Raw genomic sequence first — 12,681 nt, forward strand, 5'->3', positions numbered from 1 at the left:
CATGCCCCACGAGCTGGAGGAGAGCCTGATAGGGCAAAGAAAAAAAAGAAGAAAAAATCGCAGCCTGGTTCTCAATAAGTGTGCTGTGTGGCACACCTACGCATCTGTCTTCAAGCCCAAATCACATATTGGTCTTACTGGGTCATAATCACTGGGTCAGAGATGTCTTTCATATAGTAGACTGAGCCAAACGGGGCCTGTGCCATGAATTCGAGCTATTTACAACGATATGTTTCAAAGAAAAGTCTTATATTTACCAGAATATGACAAACTATAAGAGACCAGAGTGAAAAAAAAAAAATACAGTGACAATGTGTTTAAATGGGTCCAAGATAACAGAGAGATAATTGTTTGGATTTTGTAAGATGTATACTGAAGTACTATTTGCATTGTAATTAAACCTAATCTTTAAAACTGTTTTGAAAGACTTTTTGATTGTTTGGCATATGCTGCTAAAAATTGCATGATCTCAAAAATGTTGAAAACTCCTGCAATAAGATCGTTCATCACACTTTATAGATTCGTGTTTCAGTAAAGTACCACCAACCCTGGTTAGCTGTGTTGTCAAATCATAATATACTGAAAACAGGCAATTAGAGGGGGAGGACTCTGGGGCAGTGGCACTTACAGCTGACAGCCTGGTAATGAGGAAGTGGGGATCTAACTACTATTTAGCTACCCAGTAAAAAGCTAATTTGTCATAATAATAGCAACTCTCAGGTGTTTCCATAGGGCCTTGAGCCTAAATTGTGTTCCCACTGAGATTCAGCCACGTGTGGGCATATCAGAAGGGCTGGAGAGTTAGTTACACACAGATTATCTATTTTAAAGAACAATCTTAGAGCAGCCTATAGAAAAGAGTACTTGGGGCAACCCACGGTATATGCTACTCTTATTATCCTTTAGCTAGATCACCAGGAACTTGTCCACTCCTAAGGAATGAAGAGGCTGCCATTAAGAAATGAGAGGCCTGTTTCCACATCAAATTTCTGTGAGTTCTTGGGGCACCTGGGTGGCTCAGTCAGTTAGGTTGTCTGCCTTCAGCTCAGGTCATGATCCCGGAGTCCTGGGATTGAGCCCTACATTAGGCTCCCTGCTTGGCAGAGAGCTTGCTTCTTCCTCCTCCCTATACTGCTTCCCCTGTTTGTGTGTCTTCTCTCTCTCTCTCTGTCAAATAAATAAATAAAATCTTAAAAAAAAAAATTCTGTGAGTTCTTAGGAGCAAAATAATTCAAAAGTGAGGGGAAACGTCCTCCATCCTTATGCCCAGCAGCTTCAGAGATGTGACCCTGCCCCAGAGGACCTTGCAGACCTCCCAGGAAATGACACCAGGAGCAGCAAGTTCCCCAGGGGGAAGGTATGATGGACCTCACTTCGTCATGGGTGGCAGAAGCAGCGACCGGCCACTAAGTATCAAGGGGCAACAATCACTTTAGTGACATCTTAATTCAGTGCAGTAGAATCGCTGGAGAGTTATAGATGACCAGATCGGGGGACAGATACAGATGTCCCTGGAGGCAGGACCATCAGCAGTGGCAGAGCTGAGGAGTCTCCATGCATCCACATCACTCAAGAGATCAGGGAGTATTGAAAAGAATGGTCGCATTGCCCTAAAAACATAGGACACACCCTTAGGTCCTTCTCGAAATCATTATGGACATGCGGGGAGAATCCTGCAATCATGAATGGCAGTTAGAAGCAAACAAACTATTTATTGCCATTACTGGAACTGCATTTTTACTTCCTGCCAGACTCCCATGTGGTCCCATGTGATAGTTCTGGGGAAAGGCTGACTCTATTAAGAAAAAGTGTTAATTATTTTAAATACACTATTTAAGATAGCAGGTGGTCCATAATGCATTTTAGGTGTGTTTTCATCAAAATTGTTCTTTTATTTAAGGTTTATGTACTTGGGGTTGGCATGCTTAAGTTATCTGTGAAATTCACTTACACGGAATAGCTCACCCTTGACAGTGAGATAAATAAGGTATTGCTCCAATAATAGCAGTAAACTGTGAACAAATTTGATTAACAATGGATTTAAGAACAACTAGTGTTAAAAAAAAATTCCTGCTTCAACTAGGAGCAAAGGGACTTCTATTTTCAGTAATTATCTATTCAAGTTGGACCAGATTTCATAAAGAATCAATTGTATTGTCCAATGCCTTTTTAAAAAATACTATTCTTCCTTCCCATCCCTACTATAGTCTGAGCTGTTAAAAATGTAAATTTATGGTTGCTTTCCTCTGTAGTATAAATAGTCAAGTTCTGAAGTCAGTATAGTTGCCGTAGAAAGACTTCTCTTACTATTCACGGGGGAAGGCAAACATTTAACTGCTTCACAGCTGGCTGTCTTCTGCTGTGGGCGGCCTCTGCCATTCTTCCCCTGCGAGAGTGGACTAAAAAATTAACAACTGGATGTTATGCTACTCTGCAGGACATCATGCATCGGGCCCAAGGATACATGTTGGGCAGCAGTGACATGGGTAAGTAATTGCAAACAGAGATCAGATTCCCAAATTAGATTGGCTTTTTTTTTTGTTTGCAACAGCAGCTCTCATATCCAATTTGCATACTGTACATTATCAGCCCAAATGCTAATAAAATGTGCCCTGAGCAAATTGTTGCTTTGAATAGCAAAAAGAAGTCTAGGAGAGAAAGGAGAAAGTAGTAATGGGGAGAATTTAAATGCACACCCATCATGTAATAAATATTTTTGCATGTTTTCCCATTAAAATATTGGATTTCCCTTGTCAGGATTTTTTTCTTAAATGAGAAGAAGTTATGCTTATATCTAGACTTCCATCTAGACTTCAGACTGTCTCACATCCGGAGCCACAGCAGAAGGTAGAAAATGTGCCGAATGTGAACTAACCCATAGGGTGTAGCTTTGGATAAGATCAGTGATGAGTCTTTCCTGAAAAACCACTTCACAAAAAAAATACATTATCCAAAACTGAGACAGGTAGTACATCATTTCCAAAAAAATGATATGGCCCTCACAAGCTATGTTGGAGGATAAGATGAAGTATGTGAACACATGTAATACAATGCTTAACCAGTTCACGCCCAGGGTGAACATTCAATCAAGGCATCTTTTCTTTAATTTATGGGGAACGGAAGACAATAGTAAACAGAAGTCCTGAGAAGTCTCCATGTCTCGGACAAGAGGACTGAATACCATTTTTGTTCTTCATCAGCTCATAAGAGGCTTTCCTAGTATCATCCCTTTTCTCCTAGCAAGCGGATGATATATATTCTCAATTCATAAAGATATTTTAAACCAAGCCAAAAAAAAAAAAAAAAAGTCCATACTTTTGTCTCAGCTCCAAATATTTCTGAAAAAATAGAGCTGAAGCAACATGGATGAGCCTTTTAAACAGTTCTCCATTCTGATTTCTAGAGCCAACAAATAGGACATGCTCTGCCGAGAACAGTCCAACAAAGGAAAGATTGTTCTGAAACACACTTGTTTACCATCTCCCCTTCATCAGTGACTAATATCATGCTGGGACCTGCTTTGCCTCTTTATCTGGGACACTTATATAAGCAGAAGGATCCTATCAATCTAGTGAAGGGCCGGTCATTTCTCTGAGGCGTCTCCAGAGAACCAAGGAAGTTAAAAGGGTAGAGGAGGAAGGCCAGCCTCCTTTCTATTTGGTAGCATGGCACCAAGTCCTACATAAAATGGAGAAATGGCTTTAAGATTATGAATTCCAATGGCACTTGGGTGGCTCAGTTGGTTAAATGTCTGCCTTTGGCGTGGGTCATGATCCCAGGATCCTGGGATCGAGCCCCACATTGGGTTACTCACTCAGCAAGAACCCTCTCCCTCTGCCTGTTGCTCCCCCTACTTGTGTTCACACTCTCGCTCTGTCAAATAAATAAATAAAATCTTTCAAAAATGTATGAATTCCTGTGTATGTTTTATCAAACTACAATTTCTAATAAATTAATAATATGACTTTCAAATATAGAATAAAGACACTGAGAATATATTTAACTCATTAATGAGAAAACCAGCATGATGGTGAAGCTGGTTCAAAGCAGAATTGGAAAGACTCTTCCGTGTTCCCCCATAATACCACAAGTTTCTGAGTTATCTTTCGATGGAACAGAAATCTTTTGCACCTCTACTGGATAAAGTCTACACATTAACAACATATCATTTCACACAGGCTCATGCCTAATAAATAGAAAATAGTCAAAACAGAGGGACATCTATTAAAAAATTAAATAAGACCACATTCTGTTACAACACTGGGAAAACAAGCCATGATTCTTTTGCCTTTTTTTGCAAATTCTAGATAACCTTTTTTAACATCATCTAAATTATCTACACAACTTGGATTTCCTCTCAAGAAGTACTCTTTTGCTTTTTTAAAAAGGTGATTTAGGGGCGCCTAGGTGGCTCAGTGTGTTAAACCTTCTGCCTTCAGCTCGGGTCATGATCCCAGGGTCCTGGGATCAAGCCCCGCATCGGGCTCTCTGCTCAGCAGGGAGCCCGCTTCCCCCTCTATCTCTGCCTGCCTCTCTGCCTACTTGTGATCTTTCTCTGTGTAAAACAAATAAATAAAATCTTTTTTTAAAAAAAGGTGATTTTTAAAAGTTGTCATGATTTAAAAGTTCTTCACCATTTAAGATATGCCTTCTGTCTTTGAAAACCCAGCTCAAGACTCTCCATCACCGTCCCCCTATCTTAGAATGAACTGCTACCCCCTTTGTGCTCTCTGTACCTTTTGATTATAATCTCACTTCTCATAACTCATTTCTGTGTCTATCTCCCAACAAGACTGCCAGTTCTCTGATACAACAGTTACATCTTATTAATTTTAGCAACCCAAAAGCCCTTCAACACACTATCTTGAAGAATATGCTCCCTAAAATCATCATCAATGGTTGTGAACAGGGGTGCTGGGGTGACTCAGTCAGTTAAACACCTGTCTTGAGCTCAGTTCATGATCCCAGAGTCCAGGGATCGAGCCCCATGTCTGGCTTCGTCCTCAGTGGGGATCCTGCTTCTCCCTCTCCCTCTGCTGCTCCCCCTGCTTGTGGGCTCTCTCTCTCAAATAAATAAATAAATAAATAATGATTGTGAGCAAAGATGAGATTTACATATGATTTTATATAATATCTCTTTAATGGAGGCTATACTAATCTGTTCAAAAGATGATTAGTTATTAGCATATCACCAAGTAGAGTGTGACAATCAGCAAAGAGTTACCAAGAATTAATGCAACCTAGTTTCTTCGAACACATGTTAAAATGCACAATCCATAGTCACCTCATTTCATTTACAATATTCATAATTACACATACAGTATCTTAATTGGTTTAGATTTATTCCCCATTTCGTACAAAGGACTGTTGTCAGCCCCAACTGGATGTGGCAAATACGCACTCATCCAGGATTTACAAGGCACTCATGCCTTAATTAACAGACCTTATATCCAATGAGTAGTAAACTCATTTAAATTTCAATAAAATTAAATGTCCATGTTTATGCAGTCCTTTATCTAAATGCTGCCATTTGAATAGCAACATCTATTTCATTTTTCCCTTGGTTTCCCTTGATTAAACTTGTAGTAGATTGTATTGAGGCTGAATTATCCAAAAAAGGGTTCTAAAGTTCTTGGCATTTATTCAGTGTAGCAGGATGGAAATACTAAAGTCTTAGCGGTAACGACAGCTGAGTTTCTGCAATGCTGCAGATTTTCCCAAAAGATGGAAAATAGGATCAGTTAGACTAAATGCTGGTTAAAATCTATGTGATATCTTTGTCAAATTACATGCACATGCAGTATGACTTTTTTAGATTTCAGATACTAGATCTAAGTGACACCCAATAAGTTGAGAGCTAGCTTTTCAGTAGAGCATTTAAATCCATATATGCCATTTATGTGAATAATTGTAAGCTGTGGTCTAATGGCCTGTTGAATCATCATTTACTCAGAAATATCGAACATTTTTAGAAGGAACGAAGAAGAAAAAAGACGTTAGAGCTTTATTGTTGAAAATACTCCAGTGTGCTTCTGCATGTCCATTTAGAAAATTATTTAGTATCCGTAAGGGAATATTTGTATGTGGGAAGGGAAAGTTCTATTCCATTGAGCTAAGGAAACGTAATGTAAACAGCAGGTAACTTGGTTCATGTCTAAATTCTGGCATTAACTAACCAACTACATGGAGAGGGACAACTCCCTTTACTATGATGGGCTGTGTAAGCTTCTCTATAATTAAAGAGATATTTGTGCCAAATATTCCGTGATGTCTTTTCTAGTTTCAATAGTCAATCTCTATTTAGATAGGACTCGGGAAGAATACCTTAGAGGCACTCTCTTTAAAAATCTCTGCCTGAATTCCACCAAATCACTAACCTCTGAAGATTATTCTAAGAATTTACCTCTAACACATCCACCTCCTTCTAACCTATAGCATGGCTGTTGGTTCAAGAATTCTGCCTGAATCATTATTTAGTAATAACCCCAAATGGTCTAATCCATTCATCTACTCTTTGCCTAGCTCCTACACATAGACACACAGACACACAGACACACAGACACACACACACACACACACACTTCTTTGTTTCTATTTTTCATGAAAAATAATATATCTTTAAAATGTAATTTACCAGGGTGCCTGAGTGGCTCAGTGGGTTAAAGTCTCTGCCTTCGGCTCAGGTCATGATCCCAGGGTCCTGGGATCGAGCCCCACATGGGGCTTTCTGCTCAGCGGGAAGCCTGCTTCTCCCTCTCTCTGTCTGCCTGCCTCTCTGCCTACTTGAATTCTCTCTCTGTCAAATAAATAAATAAATAAATAAATCTTTAAAATGTAATTTACCAGGGTCACTTGGCTTTCCTTTCCTCTTTGGATAAAGCCGGAAATCGGTAATCTGGCTCTCTAGCCCTATCCCACAGCCTTTCTTGTACTCCTCACTCCAGAAATCCATTACTTTTCTTAAACTCTCAGAATCTTCAGCATGAAGTTCTACTTTCACTTCTCCTTACCAAACTAATTCCAAGACCTCACTTCTTCAGGAAAATTTTCCCCAATTCACATACCAGGTTACCCTGCATAATAACCTGTACTTTCCTTCCTTACTGTTTGGTAGAATTATGATTAAATTCTTTTTAATATATATGCTGCAAAATATACTTGAGCCAGTGATCAGCTGGCAGATCACTCAGTTAATTAGGACTCACCTCCATTAACTACAGGAAGAGAGTGTCTACAGTCTCCTCCTATCTACACTCCCTAGTAGAATGCATGAGAAAATTCAACACATTTCCAATAAATTCTTCTACACTCAACATCTCTTAGCTAGGAGGCACAAAGACCTACCCTTGGCTCATGCCTGTGAGAAGATGTCACCTTCTCATTGAACTCACTCTTTCTTGCATAGGTTCTCTCTTCTCACATGTAATATTTTCTCTGTAGATTCAGTCAACCTTCTAGTCACATCTGGTGTTGGCCTTCTGGTAACTGAAGTAAGAAAGACCAGAGTTTCAAATGCCTGTGTATTGTCTGCTGGGCCTCTTGGTATGTGGTACTTCTGTCACTCCCAAGGTTGCACTAGTTTAAAATCAATAGTTTAAAATCACTCAGTTTCCAAAGCCCTCCCTCCAAGCCAGGAGGTTAATATAAAGGGGCTTCCAACTCTCTGGACACTCACGACAGGAGAGGACCCCATGGCAGGCGAGATCCTTATGTGAACCCAGGTAATGTGCAGATGGTGGCTCTCTGCTTTCACTGTGAGTTCCCTCTGGAGGGTCTTGTACTTCCCTTGGAATCAGCCTGAGGCCAAACTATCTATTCGCCACTGGTTAAATGCAGTGAATTTCAAAAAAGGAAAGAAAAAAAAAAAAAAACTGCAGGGCTTACTTCTCTTCCTTTTAAGAGCAAATTGGCTACTATGTCCCAAAAGAGAAGTTTTAAATACATAAGGCTACTGGGAGGGGCAGTAAGTTTTAAGCTTCAAGTTAAAATAAAGAAAAAGGTAACAAAATATCACTCCTTTAGAGCAATTACTTGTTCTTACTGACATCTACACAACTTAAGAGGCTCCATTTAGGGAATTCTTCCCAGATCAAAGAAATTCTACTTGAGATGATTTCTGCCTCTTGATAGAAGAAACTACAGCAGGGATGATAACAGCAAAAATATAATTTAAATTCTGTCTAACCCGTATGCCATAATCATTCCTCATAGTTTGTTTAGGGATCATTGGTATTAAAGAGATCCTAATTAGAATGAATGAATGAATGAATGAATGAAAGGAAGGAGGGAGGGAAGAAAAGAAGGAGGGGCAGGAATGTGCATCTATTCTCTTGAGAAAGAAAATGCCAAGAATGACTCCAGATGATAAACCCAAGATCTGAAGTTGCCTTTTTTTCACCTGGAGTTTATGTTGAAGGTTTATCTTTAAAAGCCTTTATTTCTTCATTTCTTCGATGAATACTATCACGTGCTGACCGTGTTGCAGAGACCGTGCGGGGCCCCTGTTCAAGGATCAAAGTAACCATATGTGTAAAGTGTTTTGTAATGTATTACGCAATTATGGACAAGGTATCGTTCCCCACTGCTAAAGAACAAAATTCAACTGAGTAAATCTTAAAGACATTGTTGACTTGATTCAGCGATCCAAGAACTGGGCAACATTCAGTCTAGCAGATGAAAAGGAGCCCCAAAGAGCTGTAGAAGGGGAGAGATCCTTACAGACCAAAGTGAGCAGAAACAAGGAAGTTGCACTGGGCATCTGCTGATTGATCAAAGCTGGGTGACTTTTTTTATATGGAGCAAAAGGGAGGCCTGGATCCAAGTCAGGTAACTTGTGTTGAGCAGGCAGATGCTGATTGGGTGACCTGGGCCTTCCTTTTCAGAGCGAGCCTGCACAGGAATTTAGTAAGGTTCTAGTTTGTTGACATGGGGCTTAGCATGAGTGACTCCATCATGGTCCTAATCTGGTGACTTTAACACCACTCGTAATAACCACAGAAGTGCTCTTTTGCTATAAAATCCATGTTGTTCAGGGGACAGAAGGACAGGGATGTTTACTCTACAATGGCTTCACAAGGACCTCGGTCTTTAGAGTTGAAAAGTTCAGGAGAGCGTGCACTGAGTAAAAGTCTCCAGCTCCACTCAACTTCCCACCATTCATGGCTGCAATTGCCAAGTATGGAGGTGCAGCTGCGTCTCAGCTGGAAGCAAAGCTGGTCTATAAGTCAGTGCCCCTCGCAGGGAGCCAACATGTTCACAGTGACTGAGGGGCAAACTTCGCAATACAACCTTGCACTGCTCTTTTGATAGAATTTTATGCATGCATTTGGATTTCGCCTACATGTAGGATACAAGTTGGGAAGCAGAGTTTGCTGCAAGAGATCATCTAATTTGAAGTACAAAATTCTCTTGGATATTTACCTGGGCTTAGTTTACAAATGCAAGGTCTGTGGCCCCTTCTAAACCGCTCTGCCTATGTTGTGCTGATTGTGTTTTTATATTCAAGAAGGGAAGAGATGAAGAAAGTCAAAATTATCTGTGGATCCCCGCCCCCCCCTTCATCCCATTTCAAATATCCTGATCACCTCCAGAAGACCCCATTTAATCAAATGACTGAATAAAATAAAACTAAATGAGCTAGGTGGAAAAGAAAACACTCAGAGCTTATTCAGGGCAAAGAAGAAAGAATATAAAAATCACGGATTTTCCTAGCCCTTTCACTCATTCTATAAATACTTTCTGAGTGTGTACTGTATTTTTCAGGTACTGATCTAGGCACTTAGAATAAGTCTTTAGTATTTAAAAGACAAATACGTTCATCATCATGGTACTTATATTCTAGCTGAGAAGGAAAGACAAAAAATAAACATGATACGTATGTTGCAGAATCGTATTAATATGAGAGATTAACATTAACTGCTGCAAAATAAATACCCCAACACCTAAAATGTTTAACCAGAAAAAGTTTGTTTTCCCCCATATCAGAGTCTTTTATATGCCGGGTCCCCTCATCCATCTTGTGACTCTCCTGTCTGGAAATGTGACATCTAAAATCCCTATATGAAGAGGCAAAAGAAGAGAAAAATACAGGAGGCAAAAGTGCCTTAACTAAGAAATGACATGTATTACTTCTGCTTATATATGATTGGCCAAATCAGCTCATATGTCCTTATGCTAACTGCAGTGGAAGCTGGGAAATCTAGAGCAGCGCATAGACATTTGATGAACACTAAGAGTCTCTGCCCTAGTATTTAGAAGGTTAAAGTAAAAAAAGAAGAAGAAGAAGAAGAACAGTGCAAGGGGCATTAGGAGTCTGTGAGCAATGTGAGGTAAACAGGTTGATACTTTAAGTAGCATGTTCATGGAGGGCCTCACTAAGCAGGTAATTTTGGAAATAAAGATTCTAAGAGAAGGAATTCCTCACGTAGATATTTGAGAGAAGAGACGTTTAAGCAGAGGGACTAGCCTAAGCAAGAGTTAGAAGTAGGAGCCTATCTGGCATCTGGAAGGAGTGTCTGAGAAGGCACGGTAGCCCGAACAAAGCGAGTGACAGAGGCGAGGAAGGGGACAGGTAACAGAAGGGCTTGCCCACTCTAAGAACTTCAGAAATATAAACATTTAGAACTCTGAAACTAGAGCTTTTGCAGGATGCTGAAAAAGGAGTCAAATGATTTTCATCTTAAATAATCATTCTGTCTTGTTTGTAATGCAGATGAAAGTTTAGGAAGAGGAAACTATCACAATAACTCAAGAGAAGTAATGGTGGCTTTCACCACGGAGGTAGCAAGAAGGATGTGGAGGAGTGGCCGGCTTCTGCATATACGCTGGCAATAAAGCCAACGGAATTTCCCAGCAGACACAATGCTGTGCATAAGAGCAACAGAAGAGTCACAGGCTGACGCCAAGATTTTGGCTTGAGCAACTGGTCGGCTAGAGTTGTCTTCACAAGCAATGGTGAACTGCAGGCTCTGGATTTCACCCAACGGTAACATCAAGCTTAGATATTAAATTATGGTTATATAAGTATTGAGTTAATTCCAGAGGTCTAGGCTTAAAATATAATTTAGAGAGTTATTGTCATATGGTGGCACTTAAACAGGGAGATTGGATGAGATTCCCAGAGGGGTGAGTATAGAGAAAAGGATGAGAGATTGAGCCCTGAGGCATTTCAGTTATCAAGAGGTCAGAGAGAAAAGGGAAGACATAGAAAAAAGTCTGACAAGGAGCAATTACTAAAGTGGAAGGAAACCTAAGGGAGTATGCGATTCTAGAAACCACGTAAAAGGAAATCAGGGAAGAGGAGCCATGACTCCAAATGCTGTTGATAAATCGAGTTAAGTAGGGACTGGTCACTGACAATTGAATTTAGCACTAAGAAAGTAACTGAAGACCTCAAAAAGGGATTTTTCTGTGAAAAGAGAATTCTAGTGAGGATGTGGGGCGCCAAAGGCTAACTTAGGAGAGAATGGAGGAGAGAGGAATTAGACATAGAATCAAGAACTCCTCAGAGAATTTTTACTGAAAATTTCCAGGTTTTTACTGAAATTTTACAGGCTGATTTGAATGTCCCAGGAATCAGAAAAATGAATGATAAAGAAAGAAAGGAGTGTCATGTCCATGAACAGGGAAGAAAGACAGGACCTGAAGTAGAAGTCAAAAGATAAGCCTCAGAAAGGAACCCGGATTAGGAAAGGGGAAAAAAAAAAATGTCTAAAATGACTCTTTGGGGAGAGAGAGAGAGAGAGAATGAGAGAGACACAAAGATAGAGGGACAGAGAGAAAAAAGAGTACCAACAATATTTGCAGCAGACAACAGGCAGGAGTAAGATAATAGTTTTAGGAAATGACTTTTTGTGAAAGACAGTATTTTACAAACGCCACTCGCTGCCATTTAATACAGAGAGGCTGAGCCAGGCAAAACAATCCGTGGAGTTGCTTCCATGATTGATGAGCCGCGAAGCTGGAGTGAGAACTAAGAGGGCCATTACAAAATGGAAGCGAAAGATGAACTAGTCACATTTAGATCTAGGAAATGAGGGCAAGGAAAGGAAAGAGAAGAGGGGAGACAGAGAGAGGAGGAAGGCTCACACAGGTTGGCTTTTATCTTCACGCCCCCCTCCCCCAGCCTGGAGAGTGAAGGGTGAGTTTAGAAACCTTCAGTGAAGTTGGGGGGCCTTTGCTTTGATTTATTGTGTATGCCCCAAACACACATATGTTGAGAGCAGTTGCTCCCTAACCTCCTCCAGTACCACCCACCAAAGGCTCCTGCTGACAACTCCTGTTTATGCAAAGGGAAACCAAGGTGCCCTTTGTCACCATAAAATGGAAATAAATCAGAAATATGGGGAAGTGTGATGAAGAGCTTGCCAGAGAGAGCTGCCGTGAAGATCTGCTCTACCACTGGGACCTGGGCCAAAGAGGAAACACAGCCAGACCTCAGAGAAGATCCCCAGCGTTCTTCTTCAGAGAGAATACCATGAAAGAACAGAGTATCTGGACCGCTGACCTGGTGCTGAGTCAGCAAAAAACAAATAGTTCTGGAAGAACCCAAGAAAAATCAACCCCATCTCAAGACACCAGCAGAAAATGAGGGAAATGGATTTTAATTCTCAAGGTCAAGCATCCCTAGGCAACCCCTGTACAAACCCTTGGAGAGCTGAAGGATGGTGACAGAAATCTGAG

Source organism: Mustela nivalis (genome assembly GCF_964662115.1).
Source record: "Mustela nivalis genome assembly, chromosome: 12".
Classification (NCBI taxonomy): Eukaryota; Metazoa; Chordata; class Mammalia; order Carnivora; family Mustelidae; genus Mustela; species Mustela nivalis.